Raw genomic sequence first — 14,946 nt, forward strand, 5'->3', positions numbered from 1 at the left:
ATGTGCAAGTGTTCTTGTGCAAGAGGCAAGTGTAGACAGGCTGTCATGGCTCCTTCCCCACTCTGGCATGATAAATGCAGAAGTGGGGGCCAGCAAGTGTACTCCAAAGCCTTATCTACCAGGCTTTGGTATAAAACTTCCCGCCAAGATCTTAAAAACCTAGATCTTGGGAATAAAACTTCCGCTGCCACCACCCAAATGTTGATAAAGAAATCAGGGGAAAGATCATTTGGGAAATCTTACCCCCAAAATAAAAATCAAGGCACACAATTAACCACTGCCAGGTTAATAAAAAGAAAAGAAAGAACTTTTATTATTACAACAATATTCCTGTTGCAAACATAATGACGAGATAGGGAGGTAACAAAATATACTCATGGAGAAACTCCATGGGCCTAGCACTTAGTTACAAAGAAAAGCCAAAACATCTTTTAAGCAGTGCCAGATCTCAGATCCCATACCCAATCCTTAAAACAATAAAACCTAACGAAACTGCCTAAACTTTACCCTACTTACAGAAAATGAAGAATGGTGTCTTGGAGAGAGAGAGAGACATGCTTGTCCCTCTCTGTAGTTGCAGAGAACTCTCTGTCAGAGAGACAAAAAGGAGAAAAGAAAAAACCCAAATTCCTTTGTCCCAGTTTGAAAAGTCCCACCTACATTCTTATTGGTCACTCCACCTGGCTAGGTGTAGTTAACCCCTTAATCCCCAGGCTGCTGGCTAACCCTCATAATCATGACACAGGCAGCCAAGATATTTTGTGCCAAAGCAGTCTAAACTAGTGGCTGCTTGGATGCTCCATCCCTGCAGGCAGCTCCGGACTTCCTGGTAACCTGAGCCCCCTTAAAAGCAGACGCAGCCTGCAGAGGCCAAGAGGCACAAGCCTTTATTGCTGCCTCTGCCCAGAGCTCTGCCACGTGGCTCCTGGCATCCCCAACAGCCACCAGAGCAGGATGGCAGGACCAGGGGGGGAACAGCCACCTGCATCCCCAGCGCAGGAGGCCCCAAAATTGAAGGTGTCCATCCTGGTCTGCGACGGAGCTGGAGGCCCTACTGGACCTGTGGAAGGAGGAGGAGGCCCTCTACGACACCTGCTCCCATCGCTGCAACGCAGAGATCTTCGACCACATGGCCCAGGCGCTCTTGCACCAGGGACATCCAGCCCAGACCCTTGAGCAGGTCCAGGCTAAGGTGAAAGAGCTGCATCTGGGCTATGTCCAGGCCAGTGAGGGCCAGGGGGCAGGAGCCGATAACTGCCCCCACTACCAGCGGCTCCACTGCATCCTGGGCCATGCACCACCCCAGGGACCGTCTGTCCCTGTGGACACCTGCAGGCGCCCAACTCCCACCCCATCACGAGGACCAGTGAGGTGGGGGAGGAAGATGAGCAGCACTGCGACCCTCCAGGCAGAGACCCCTTCCGGCAGCCCTGATGTCTCCCGTGCATCCTTGGAGGCCGGGGAAGGATCCACCGGTGAGTGTTGCACTTTACACTCATAAGGATGGGGGGGAGCCAGATGCCCGGAGGGGGGAGTGCGTCACTCAGGCCGCGTGAGCTGCATGCTGTTTAGCATTAGCAGAATGCAAGACGTGCAACCACATGAGACTGGTGGGATGTGGGTTGCATCCAGGACTCCCCTGCAGTTGGGAGCAGGACATCATTGATGGTGTGGACGACCTGCAGAAGGGTGCAGAGAAACACAGGGGAACACATCACATAAGGCAGGGTGAGTGTGTGCTCAGTTGGCCCCCCCTCCCGTGACACCCTCTGTCCTCACAAACACATACACACACACACACACACACACACACCAGGGCTCCCTTGCCCCACGGACCCCCACCCCACCAGCAGGCCTGTGCAAGGGAGGGATGGCCCAAGCCCCTGGGTGACCCAGCCTGGAGTCTTGCCTGCCCCTGGACATGGAGTGCAGCACCCCCCCCCCCCCCACACACACACACACACTCCCCCTGGGACTTACCTGCATGACGACAGCACCGATGGTCGATCTGCCCACCCCGAACTGGTGTGCCACCAATCGGTATTTATCTGGGGTGGCCAGCTTCCATAGTGCGATGGCGACCCTCTTGTCCACGGGGATGGGTGCCCGCAGCCGGGTGGTGGTTCTCTGGAGCGCAGGGGCAAGCCAGGCACATAGCTCCAGGAATGTCTGCTTTCGCATGCGGAAGTTCTGGAGCCATTGCTGGTCGTCCCATTGCCCCAGGACCAGCCGGTTCCACCAGTCGGTACTGGTGTCCAGTCTCCACAATAGCCTCTCCATGGTGGGGTGGGGATGGCACAGGTGAGGGAATCCAGAGCGATCTGTGCCTCGAGGTCCTGGACGAGGAGTGCAGCAGTCTGGAGCAGCAGCTGCAGGAACTCCAAAATGGCTGGAAGGGGCCAGAGCAGGCACAAGGCCACTCCTGGCTCCATGGCACAAGAAACAAGCTGAGCTGAGCTACAAAAATCAGCCAAAGGCACTAAAAGGCAGTGGTGTCCAAAAAGGCAAAGGGCAACCACAAATAGAACTGCTATGGCTGTCAGTCCCTGCAAGAGGTCCTATAGCACACAGCAGGAGAGAAACGGCTGCCCAGGAAGATCCCTTTAAGCACGTGTCTCAAAGGAGCCCCAGCCCCTGCCCCCAAAAAGGGCTGGTGACCTTTTGCCCTCTTCAAAATGGTTCCAGGCTTCAGCTTTTGTGCAAAAGCGTCCCGCCAATGTAGACGCGCTTTTGCACAAAAGCGCATCGTTCTTACAATGAGTCCCGGACTCAGTTAGCAAGAAGGACGGGCTTCTTAATTAGCCATCATACCTTCTGATTCCTTTACTTGGGAAAAATCCAAATATTTATTTTTGCAGTCGGCTAATAATAATTTTTAAACTCTCAGTACAGGTTTTTCATAACAGCCAGACAACAGCAGTATTTTTTTATACATGATTAAAGGTTTTTAAACCAATAAATATTTCACCAATTTACTTATAAGGTTTTGGGCTTCTTTTGGGCTTGTCCCTCATATAATTGTGGTTGCAATGCAGTGGACTCCATTTAATCTTTTAAATTTGCCAGGGCCACCTTTTCTATTTCTGTCCCCGCTCTTCAGGCACTGTAAAAGTGCTTGCAGAATGTTGTTTACAACAGGGGACAGTGCTTCATTCGTTTTCCAGGTTTTTAACAGTTTCCTTGTTTAATTTCTCATTTTCCTGCTTCACTTGTTCAAGCAAATCATATGTTTGGACAGACTGTTACTCTGCCTGCAAAGCAGCTTTCCAGTGCTTGACAATCTGTGTTGTTTCCTCTATTTTTCTATTTCTTTTTCATGTATTTAGGAAGCTAGTATTGTGGAATGCTGTTTCAGCCATGTTATATTAATTGCAAATTCTAGCTTCTTTACTTTTATTCCTTTTTAAATCTCCGCTGGATCTTGTTTCCACCACCCTAGCACCAGGCAGGCAAGTCAGCATATGGTTCTCCTAGTCATCACAAACCCAGCTCTCTGTGTTTCTAATGATCGAATCCCCCATTACTAACACCTTCCTTTTCCTAATGACTGGAGTTCCCTCCCCTGGAGAGGTAGCCTCAGTGCAAGAAGATACCATAGTATCCTCTGGAAGGAGGGTCCCAACTGTGGGATCATTTCCCTCTGCTCCAGTTGGATGTTCTCCTGAGCCTTTTGCCTTCCTCTGACGGGATGTGGGATTGCAGCCCTGTATCCTGGAAACTCATCTATATACCTCTCTACCTTCCTTAGTTCCTCCAATTCAGCCGCCTTGGCCTCCAAAATCTAAAAAGGTCCATGGGAATTTGCATATTTTCTTCCAGAGCTTTCGAAATTGGAAGTCGTTTAGACATGGCTTTTTCAGCGAACCTCGCCCCCCTCTTTGTCGAAAAGCCGTGTAAACCTCATTTTTTGAGGAAGAGCTCCACTTCCGAAAGTGAGATCCCCTAGCGTAGTCTAGATGAACCCTTCACTGCAACCATGCACTTCCCTGGGCTACTTGTTTGAGGGCTAGCGGGAGGAGGAGCGGGGAAGATGGTCATATGGCCACTTGACTTTTGCTGCAAGGATGGTACATTCCCCAGTCACCCTAGCTCCATCTCTGAGGACATCAATTGACAGGGGTCCGAGAACCCAGACCTCGTCTGCCAAACTTGCTCCCATGCAATGTGGGGATGTGTGCGCAAACATGGCTACAGCATCAATGGTGTGTGGCTCACATGGCTGTGTCTAGACTACATGCCTCTGTCGTCAGAGGCATGTAGATTAGACACATAGGCAAAGGCAAATGAAGCCGCGATTTAAATGATCGCGGCTTCATTTACATTTACATGGCTGCCGCGCTGAGCCGACAAACAGCTGATCAGCTGTTTGTCGGCTCAACGCTCTAGTCTGGACGCTCCCCTGCCGAAATCAAAGCCCTTTGTTGGCGGCCCCGTTATTCCTTGTGGGATGAGGTTTACCGGGGCTGCCGACAAATGGCTTTGAGGTCGGCAGGGGAGCATCCAGACTAGCCCGCTGAGCGGACAAACAGCCGATCAGCTGTTTGTCGGCTCAGCGCGGCAGCCATGTAAATGTAAATGAAGCCGCGATCATTTAAATCGCCACTTCATTTGCCTTTGCCAAAGCAACAAATCTACATGGCTCCGTCGACGGAGCCATGTAGTCTAGACGTACCCTCAGTGACAACAGTTGAAGCCATGTGCTCTACCTTGGGGAGGGAGTGTGCATAGTGCAGTGCAGACACACAAGAATGTAAGAATGACCAGACTGGGTCAGACCCAAGGTCCATCCAGCTCAATATCCTCTCTGCCAACAGGGGCCAGTACTAGGTACCTCAGAATCATAGAGCTGGAAGAGACCTCAGGAGGTCATCAAGGCCAGCCCCCTGCCTAAGGCAGGACCAATCCCAACTAAATCAACCCAGCCAGGGCTTTGTCAAGACAAGACTTGAAAACCTCTAGGGATGGAGATTCCATCCCCTCCCTAGGGAACCCATTCCAGTGCTTCATCACCCTCACAGGGTATGTCTAGACTACATGGGTCCATCGACGGAGCCCTGTAAACTAGTTTACCGGCATAGGCAAAGAAGCAGGGATTTAAATAATCCCCACTTCATTAAAATAAACATGGCCACCACGCTGTGCCGACGATCAGCTGACCTGGCACAGCGCAGTAGTCTAGACACAGATCGGCTGGCTGGGGAAGCCTTTGCCAATTGATCCTTATGCCTCCATGTTTATTTTAATGAAGTGGGGATTATTTAAATCCCTGCTTCTTTGCCTATGCCGGTAAACTAGTTTACAGGGCTCCATTGACGGAACCATGTCGTCTAGACATACCCGTAGGGAAATCGTTTTTCCTAATATCCAACCTAGACCTCCCACAACATAACTTGAGACCATTGCTCCTTGTTCTGCCTCCTGTCACTACTGTGGACAGCATCTCTCCAGCCTCTTAGCAGCCTTCAACTTCCTGAAGGGAGGTTCCAATCAAATCCCCCCTCACTCTTCTCTTCTGCAGACTAAACAAACCCAGATCCCTCAGTCTCTCCTCATAGGTCATGTGCGCCAGCCCCCTCATCAATTTGGTTGCCCTCCGCTGGACCCTCTCCATGTCCTTTCTATAGTGGGGTGCCCAGAACTGGAGGGTGTGGACCAAAGAGAATGATCAAGTGATTTGTCTCCTGCCATCTATCTCCAGCCTTTGACAAACAGGGGCTAGGGCCACCATTCCTACCCCCTGGCTAATAGCCTGTTATGGACCTCATCTCCATGAATTTATTTAGCTCCTCTTTACGCTCTGTTAATAGTCCTAAGCCTTCACAGTCTCCCCTGGCAAGGAGGGTCACTTTACTCTAGGGGGAGTCCTGTATGCAAATATACACACACAGGGGACCAAGCCATAGTAGTGTGTTGTCACCTGGGCTCAGGGCAGAGGGCATGGGGTGCAGGGACAATGTGGGCAGGACTGCCTGACTGCCTCATCATTTTATCTGTTCTCTTCATCAGGACCACCCAGGAGCAAGGGAACCTCCAGCCCTGTGGTGGCAGCACCACCAACCACCCAGGCACCAGTCCAGCGGGTGAGGCAGTGGGACCAGCTCCTACGGCGGCACGTGCAGGCCATGGAAAGAATTGAGGCGGCGGTCAGCAGGAAAATCAAGGCTGATCTGGAGTGGTGGCAGCAGGCATGGGGCAGTTTCTGCAATAGTGTGATCGCATGTGCAACGTCATTACCACCCTGACTTCGCACATCGGTCATGCCGTGCACTATGGCATGGCCTTGTCACATGCACCTGCCCTCCCTGCCCTGCCCATGCCCCCTCCTGCTGCCCCTCCAGCTGCCACCATGCTCCCACCTGCTGTACCCCATCCTGCCCACCTTTCCGTGCTGCCTGCCCTGACCCAGCCTGAAGGCCAGTGAGGCCTCCGCACCCACAGAGGCACTGGCAGGAGCCATCCCTCCCAGCAATAGCTCCCTCTCCCAGTTGAGAGCCCCCTTTCTCCTCCTCATCCCAGTTCAGAGGCTCCTCCCGCTACCCACCATTCTTCCCTATTGTACATACAAATAAACATTTTCTGTTGTTTTAAGAACAAAACGGTTTTGTTTATTGGGAGGTGGGGGGGGCAAGGAAGGGTTGGGGATGGGAGGGAGATGTAGATGGGAGACAGAAGCGACCCTACTGTGGGGCCTGGGAGAACATGTCCTTCAGGGCCTCCCGGATGCGCACGTCATGATGGTGCGCCTGGCAGATGGCGGCTGTGCTGGGCTGTTCAAATGCCCAGACCTCGGGTGCCATCCACGACGGGAGGAAGGCCTCCCCCTTCCACTCCACGATGTTGTGGAGCATGCAACACGTTGCCACAACTCACTCGAGATGGGTGAGCAGACAACAGAAGCACACCTTCAGCAGGCCAAAGGCGCACTCGACCTGGTTGCGGGCCCGGTTCAGGTGGTCATTGAAAAGTGCCCTGCCAGGGTCTGTCCATCCTGTGTAGGGCCACATTAACCAGAGCATGAGGGAGTAGGCCGCCTCGCCCACAACACAGAGAGGCATGTGGACGTCCCCAACTGTAAATTCCTGCTGGGGGAAGAAAGTGCCCGCCTCCATCCTGCGTTGCAGGCTGGAGTTCCGAAGGATGCAGTCATCATGTGCCCTGCCGGACCAACCCACATAAATGTCTGTGAAGCGGCAATGGTGGTCCATGAGGGCCTGGAGCATGACGGAGAAGTACTCCTTCTGGTTAATAAAATGGGCCGCTCAGTGTTCTGGGGCACGGAAGGGGATGTGGGTCACATCCAGGTCTCTCCTGCAGTTGGGGAACCCCAGAGCAGCGAAGCCAGACATGGTTGCATCCACTTTTCAAAAGTGGATGACTCTCTGGAGCAGGATGTCGTTGATGGCATGGACAACCTGGGCGCACAGAAGCTCAGGGAACACACTGAATGAGGCAGGGTAGGTGCATGATCCCTTGTGGGGGAGCCCACCCCCCTGTGATGTCCTCTGATGCCCTATGTCCCCAAACACACCATGGCCCCCTTGTCCCACAGCCCCCCCCCCCCGCCCCCACCAGCAGGCCTGTGTGAGGTAGGGATGGCACAAATCCCTGGGTCACTGGGCTTCCCTCACTCTCCCCCCACCCCGAGCCTGGAGTCTTCCCTTCCCCCAGGCAGGGAGTGAAGCACCCCCCCATCATGGCGGCACCGACTGAGGACCTGCCTACCCTGAACTGGTGTCCCACTAAGCAGTAGCTATCCGAGGTGGCCAACTTCCAGAAGGCGATGGCGACCCTCTTGTTGACCGGGATGGCGGCCCGCATCCGGGTGGTACATCTCTGGAGAGCAGGGGCGAGCCAGGCACACAGCTCTAGAAACATCTGCTTTCGCATCCTGAAGTTCCAGAGCCACTGCCGGTCGTCACATTGCTCCAAGACCAGCCGGTCCCACCGGTTTGTACTGGTGTCCAGTCTCCAATATCGCCTCCCCACAGTTGGGTGGGGATGCCTCAGGGACGCCACCGCATCCATGGACAGGGAGTCCAGCTCAAGCTCAGTCTTGAGCTCCTGTAGGAGTAGCGCAGCACCATGGAGCAGCAGCTGCAGGCGCTCCAAGATGGCCGTGTGAGGCCAGAGCAGGCACAGGACCATCCCTGCCTCCATGGCACAGCAGTGAGAACGCCAAAGGCACTAGGGCAGAAGCTGTGGGGTCCAAAGAGGCTGAGGGAAACCACAACTAGAACTGCTATGGCTGTCAGTCCCTGCAAGAGGTCCCAAAGCACGGAGCAGAAAAGAAACGGCTGTCCAGGGAGATCCCTTTAAGCACGTGTCTCAAAGGAGCTCCAGCCCCCACCCCCAGAAAGTCCTGGTGCCCTTTTGCCCTCTGCCAAGTAGTTCCGGGCTGAAGCTTTTGCGCAAGAGCATCCCGCCAGTGTGGACGCTCTCTTGAGCAAAAGCGCATGGCTCTTACAATGCGCTGTGACCAGTGTAGACACTCTCTTGCACAAAACAGTACTTGCGCAAGAAGCGTGCAGTGTAGACGTAGCCATAATGTTTTAGCATTGTCTTTATTTATGAAAGGGGCAGGGAACCTGCTTTGAGTTCAGGGTCACTGACCTGTGGAAAAGTTACAAGTGAGATGCAAAGTAACAACTCCTCCAAACCCTCTCCCCAAGCCTCAGTAACGTGGCCCCAACTGAAACACCTCACTCCCCTAGCACTCCTGCCCCAGATCAGATTAATTCTTCTGCGGTTCCAGGGTTAGTGGAACCTCCCCTTCTCCAGGCACCAAAGCACAAGGCCCCCTCTTTCCCCTCCCCTGGCACAAAAGCACAAGGCTCCCTCCCCCTCCCCTTCTCCAGGCACCAAAGCACAAGGCCCACACCAGCAACCAAAATCCAAGCCCTCCCTCCCCCTTGCCAGCAACCAACCCACCTTACCTAAGGCCACTGAACCAGGAGCCCTCGCCACTGCTCTGAAGCTTCTCCTGCGCGCCACCGCCTCTTCTGCCTTCTGCCGCCGCTTCTGCCTGCTTCACTGCTTCTTGAGCCCATGGCTGGCAAAGGCCGCTGCTGCTGCTACACGTGCAGGGTACTAGGGGCTGTGAGCACAACAGTGAGGGCCATGAGCACGTGTAGAAATGCGGCTCGCAGCAGGCCCAACTGTGGTTCTGGGTTCCAAACCGGTTCCTCAAGAGCTGAAATTTTTTCACTTGCGAGCTGCATGTGGCTCACGAGCCTCGGGTCGGCCACTTCTGCCCTAGCAAAATGCCCCCTCTCCCAACACCTTAGCTCACCTTTGTTTTTTATCCTTTGACTGGAGAATGCTTCTAGAGCATATTTTTTAAATCAAGTGGGTTTGGTTTTGGTTTTTAAAAGTTTAAAGAATGTTCAGTGTTGAATGTGTCTAGCCCCTATCAAACTCTGCCTCTCAACTCCCTAGCAAAATGCCCCCCCCCCAACACCTTAGCCCATCTTTTGTTTTTTATTCTTTGACTGGAGAACCTGACAGTGCTTTTGAGACATGTAATGATCACTTTAAGGACAAGCCTTTTGTGACTTAATCACCCTGCCTCTGTTCATAAAAACCTCCCTGTGGCAAAGGCCCTGCTGCTCCTAGCTTCCCACTGCATCAGTCCCACTCTGGCAGTGTTGCAGTAAACACTGCTGGAGCTGCCCCCCACCCTCTGTCCTGAATAGTCATCAGGGGCAGATGATAATTTTGCGGGGCCCAGGGCTGTGCCGCGGGGCCGGGGAGGCACAATTTCATGCATGCGCCTCGGCAGCAGCCGACCGGAAGTAGCGTGCGTGGGGTGCGTGCGCGGGGCCTATTGAAGCGCGGGGCCCGGGGCAGCCGCCCTGCTTGCCCTGCCCTATATCCGCCACTGATAGTCATAGTGCCCCAGCACCACCTATGCTCTTTTGACAGGGTGGGAAAGGGTTTTCCCCCACACCAGATTGTCAGGGATGTTAGTGCATTTTTACCTTCCTCTGCAGTGCGGGAGGCAGGGCTCTTGCCGGGATTTTCTGTGTATATTTAATAATTTCCATGCCATTGCACAGGCCTTGGGCACTGGTGGTCTTCAGTCCCTCCGCTCCTCCACTAGTGGCATAATAGTTCTTCCTGTGTGGGTGAGTCTCATTTCAGTCCTTGCAGGGCCAGCTCTAGATTTTTTGCCTCCCAAGCAAAAAAATTTCGATGCCCTGCCCCCTTTTTTGTTGGCTTTGACACGTTTGCACTTTGCAATTTTTTTTTGATTGTTCAAAATTTTAAAAATGAAAACAGGAAATGTGTAGTAGTGAAATAAAACAATTTCCTACTAGGGTACTCATTTAATTTTAACAAAATCACAGTTACCAAAACCAAATTGATAGACGGGAGAGGGAGGTCCAAAAGCCATGCTTACAGAAAATAGGCTAAGAAGAAGAAGTCCTGTGGCACCTTACTAATAGATTTATTGGAGCACAAGCTTTTGCCCACGAAAGCTTATGCTTATGCTCCAATAAATCTGTTCATCATAAGGTGCCACAGGATTTCTGGTTGTTAATGCAGATTCAGATTAACAGGGCTACCCTTCTGAGTCTGAGCAAATAAGGATTATGAAGCCTATTGTGTTAAATGTATTGGTAAACTCCTCGGGCGAGACTATATGGATTTTCTATATCTGGTACATATTGTCAGTGCCCAGTAAAGAACACATCCATAGTTTATCAAACAGAACAATAACAGTGTGACGGACCGGGCCGTGTCTGGGCACAGCTGAGGGCGTCCGCTCAGGGCGAATTGCTCAAATCCGGGGCTCCTTACAGCCCCCAGACTGGTGACCTCTCCAAACAGGCCACAAACCAGTCCCACAGAGCGCTTCAGCTGCCTGCCTGAAGCCTCGTGAGCAAAACCCCTCCGACATCCCAGCAATATCCGTGCCCCAGATGGCCCCGGGCCTCATACACAGGTGGGGGGGTCCTAGCACCCAATCCCACCTACCCCGAACAAGTCCTGTCCGGTTCCAAGAAACCAGCCACAGATCCCTGGTCAATTTACCCTCTGGATCTTACCCACAAATCACGCTGGGCCAATCCTTTAGAATCTATATCTAAAGGTTTATTATCACAAGAAAGAAAAGCATGAGAGTAAGGTTGTTAAGGATTAGTACGTTACATGCACTGAATCTCCCAGTCCTCGATGCAGACTCTAGCAGAGATGTTACAGCTGCTGTTTTAAAAGTCCTTGTTGCACATCCTAGCATCAGGATGGGTTCACAGGTCTTCTGGGCTCTTCGATCCCTGCAATGCTGCCTCTGGGATGAAGTGCTGAGCTGAGAACAAAATGGCATCGACCACATGGCCTCTTTATACCTCCTTCCTGGCCTCTTCTTGTATGCAGCAGGTCACCTGGTCCTCAGCCTCTCTCTGCTGGCCGCTCTTAAGTGTCCGCCCTCATGCTTTAGGTGTGTCCTTGACCCATTGAGTGCCATTGTCCCACAGGGCCTCGCTAATTAGCATGTCCACAGGCCTGAGCTCTGCCCAATGCTCAACCACATGCAGAGAAATATTTAGTATCCACATAGACTACAGATTCCTAACTACACACACAGACATTATACAACCACATAAATAGCTTACATAGGATTATCAGATAATAAGCTTCTATTCAGCACCCCACATTGCCCCCTTTTATACCATTTTCTGGGGCCAACACCCCCACCTATGGGTGCAGCATTGATCTGGCTGCTTCCCTCAAGATCCAGTAATGTGACAAACAGCAATCCATAATTGCCCATTAGAGGGCAATCAGTAAATCTACCGCCTACGTAGAGATGTTTGTAGGCACTGCTCAGGATGCATTCAGTGGTTATATAGCTGATTTATCTTCTTGTTTAAAAGAGTGTGTATCGGTTTTAGCTGGAAGGTTCCCTAGGCTGCGTAGGCGTTTCCTTCTAACCAGCTCTTAATCATTCGCAGCAGGAATGATTTTTTTTAAGGGAGGGAATAGATTTGCCTAGCAACCTTTTCCAGGTTGTGTAAGTCTGGAGAATATTTGGACTTTTATTTCCGAACTCCGAGTAGTGAAAGAAAAAGGAACTCAGGGGTCCCATGACCTGGGAGTGTCCTCAGAACCATAAATCTATGTGCATCAGAGCAGAAAGCTCCTCTCTCTCTCTCCTTTGCCCCCTACAAGGCTGGGGATTCACTTTCACCCAAAGCAGCTCTGTGTCCAATACAGAAGGAAGGGCTGGGAGGAAGGGGATGTTACTGCTGAGGCTGAGCACCCTGTATTTACAGGGGACTCTGACTTCTCTTGCATCCCACCCCAACTTCCCCGCCTTTGGCTAGGCAGTTGGAGAACCACCCGGGGAAGTAGGGGGTCGGGATTGCGTGTGTGCCTGACTGCTATTCACTGTCACCCTGCTCCGTAGCCGCTACGCAGTGGCAGGAACGGCTGTCGTTACTGCTCTGCTCGCTGGGGCTTCCCTCCGAATTATCGCGTTCACACTGTGCCTGTGCAGCGGTGAGAGGTGAACGGGTCCTTTTACAGCACGTTCTTTTGCCTCCCCCTGCTCTGGCTCCCCGGCCGCCTCATGTCACCATTGAAAAATGACTAGCCTGCCTCCAGAAGGGAGATCCCCGCAACTTTGAGCAGGCGGGCGGAATGGAGGGGCCGCAGCTCCCAGCTCCAGCCGACCGGCTTGGGACCGCGTGTGAGTGTGGGTGTGTGTGAGAGGGAAAGGGACTCACACACACACGGGAGAGAGTGAGCCAGACCCTGCCACCCCTGGAGCTTTGGCAGCGCCTGGGATTAGTCAGCTGCCTCACCCTCCCTCCAGCCAGAGCGGAGAGTTTGTAGAGGGCGCCGCGCATTGCAATCAGAGAACCCCAGAGGGGAGCAGAGGTGGCTGCTGCTGCATGGGAACCCATTAGAAACTAGCAATTGCCCCCTCCCCAAAAATAAAACCGGCCCTCTCTTATCCCTCCCCCCCATTTTTCTCTGCTGCTGCTTTCCTGGCTGGAGGGAACCACGGTGGAGGGCGGCACAGCGGAGCAGCTGCAATCACAGCTCTCCCGTCGGAGCAGGCGATGGCTGTCTCCAGATGCTGATTGCTCAAGCACTTGGCGGGCACCGGGCAGGCACCTGTAGCATTGGTGGCAGCAATGGGAGCTGGCTGCTGAAGGGCGGCAGGGGGAATGTGCCTGCTGCCTGCCCCGAGCCGGAGCCCAGGCAGGGGGCACCCTCGGCAGGGGGCCATGCAGAGACAACGCCAGGCCGCTGGTGCCCCTTGGGTGCATTTGCGGCCGGAGAAGCTGGAGGAGGGTCTTGTTTGTCCCTGGCGCTCGGGGGATGGGGTCCCACTGGGGCTGAGCCCCAGAACCTCCTCTCCAATGAGCTGGGAGCCAGCTGCCAGGAGCAGCCACCATGGCCGTGACCTGCCCCACCGGACTCAGCATCATGAGCCGTGGCCACCCCTTGCCGCCCTCCAGGAAGTACCTCAGCAGGAGCCGTGCCTCAGGGCTGCCCACATAGAGCTCCCAGAGCCCCGGGGCCAGGTGCAGGCTCGGAGCAGCCGGCCGTGGGGCTCCCAGCTGGGGTGGCCTCCGCGGGACTCCCTGCCTGCTCCTTCTCCCACCCCTGGCAATGTGCCGCCCCAAGCACCTGCTTGTTTTGCTGGTGCCTAGAGCTGGCCCTGAGTCCTTGGGATTAGTGTTCAGGTTCTTGGTAGGTTTGGGGGTCTCTGGGTTCTCCCTTCTGGCCTGAAGTTCTATAACTGTGATTTTGATGATGGCAACATGGAACAGGTGCGTGTTTTCCAAATTAAACAGTTTTGATTTTTCATTTCATGTCAAAACAACCTTTGAAATGTGTTTTATTGGTGATTACACTTTTTGCACAAAATAAAGGCCTTCAAGATCAAAGTGAACCATTTCAATTTTTTGATTGGCTCAAGATAAAATTTCATGGGGGCAGGAATTGAGGTTTCCAACAATATTTTGGAATAACATAGCAAGTCATTATTTCAAAATAATGTTGAGGTGGAAGACTTCTTACGTCAACTCATGGTAACCCTCATTTCACAAGGAGCAAGGATAATTGGGGGAAGAGTGTTCTTCCTTCGACTTCTTGTTGTATAGACAGCGCCAAAAGCTGAATTAAGATATTTTGATTTCAGCTATGCAATTGATGTAGCTGAAGTTGCATAGCTTAATTCGACTTTTGCCCTGCAGTGTAGATGTGCCCTTTCTGATTTGGAACAAAAAGAAATTTTGAAATCTCAGAATTTCCCATGGAATAAAATTTCCAAGTCTCACCTTTGGCACGTGGATTTGAAAATCGGCCCAACACCTGATAAATTATTGCTGCTATTTGATAGTTGTACTAGAGTACCATCTAGGCATCCCCATCATAGATCAGGACTTCATTGTGCCAGGGACTGTACAGGATTATTGCTATTGATTAGGTGTCCTGTTGTAGCACCTTGGCACTGCAGAGCCCTCGCGGTGTCAGTTGCTGTACATTATTTGTGCTGTTTAATAGATGTGCTACAGTTGCAATTAAAGTTTCATAACAGCTAAAACACAAGTTGTCAAACTCAGGTATCCAAACATCTACTATATATTTAAGAGCATTTGTCTATCAGTTTGTGTCGCTGTCTGTTCAAGAATTCCTCCGAAATGGTAAGAGCTGGGACCATCAAATTCAGTGCACAGCTTCCACTTATCACAACTTAAAGCAGCATAAGGGTTTGGTTGTGCCAGGAAAATGGAATGTGCCTGGAATGGGATTTTTTCTCATGAAATCCTACAGAAAAGAGACCGAATCACCAGACAGGTGAAAGGGGCTGGTTGGGGGGTGCCCCCCGGAACTGCCCCAGCCCCGAGCCTCCTGCCCCCAAGCCATCCTTTAAGGAGGGTTGGGGCTGAGGCTCCTCTCCATATGCCTACAGGGACATTGCTGGCTGTT

General features: G+C 52.5%; 1 long non-coding RNA gene across 1 annotated transcript; it reads right to left on the minus strand.

Moving 5' to 3' along the window:
• Positions 1–8,927: 8,927 nt before the first annotated feature.
• LOC142819555 (uncharacterized) lies at positions 8,928–12,139 on the minus strand. The gene is made up of 3 exons (XR_012897461.1): positions 11,152–12,139; positions 9,978–10,116; positions 8,928–9,094 (listed from the first exon to the last, which is right to left on the minus strand). It is a non-coding gene; the product is annotated as an uncharacterized LOC142819555 (long non-coding RNA).
• Positions 12,140–14,946: the final 2,807 nt, after the last annotated feature.

This window comes from Pelodiscus sinensis, chromosome 24 (assembly GCF_049634645.1).
Source record: "Pelodiscus sinensis isolate JC-2024 chromosome 24, ASM4963464v1, whole genome shotgun sequence".
Taxonomy (NCBI): domain Eukaryota; kingdom Metazoa; phylum Chordata; order Testudines; family Trionychidae; genus Pelodiscus; species Pelodiscus sinensis.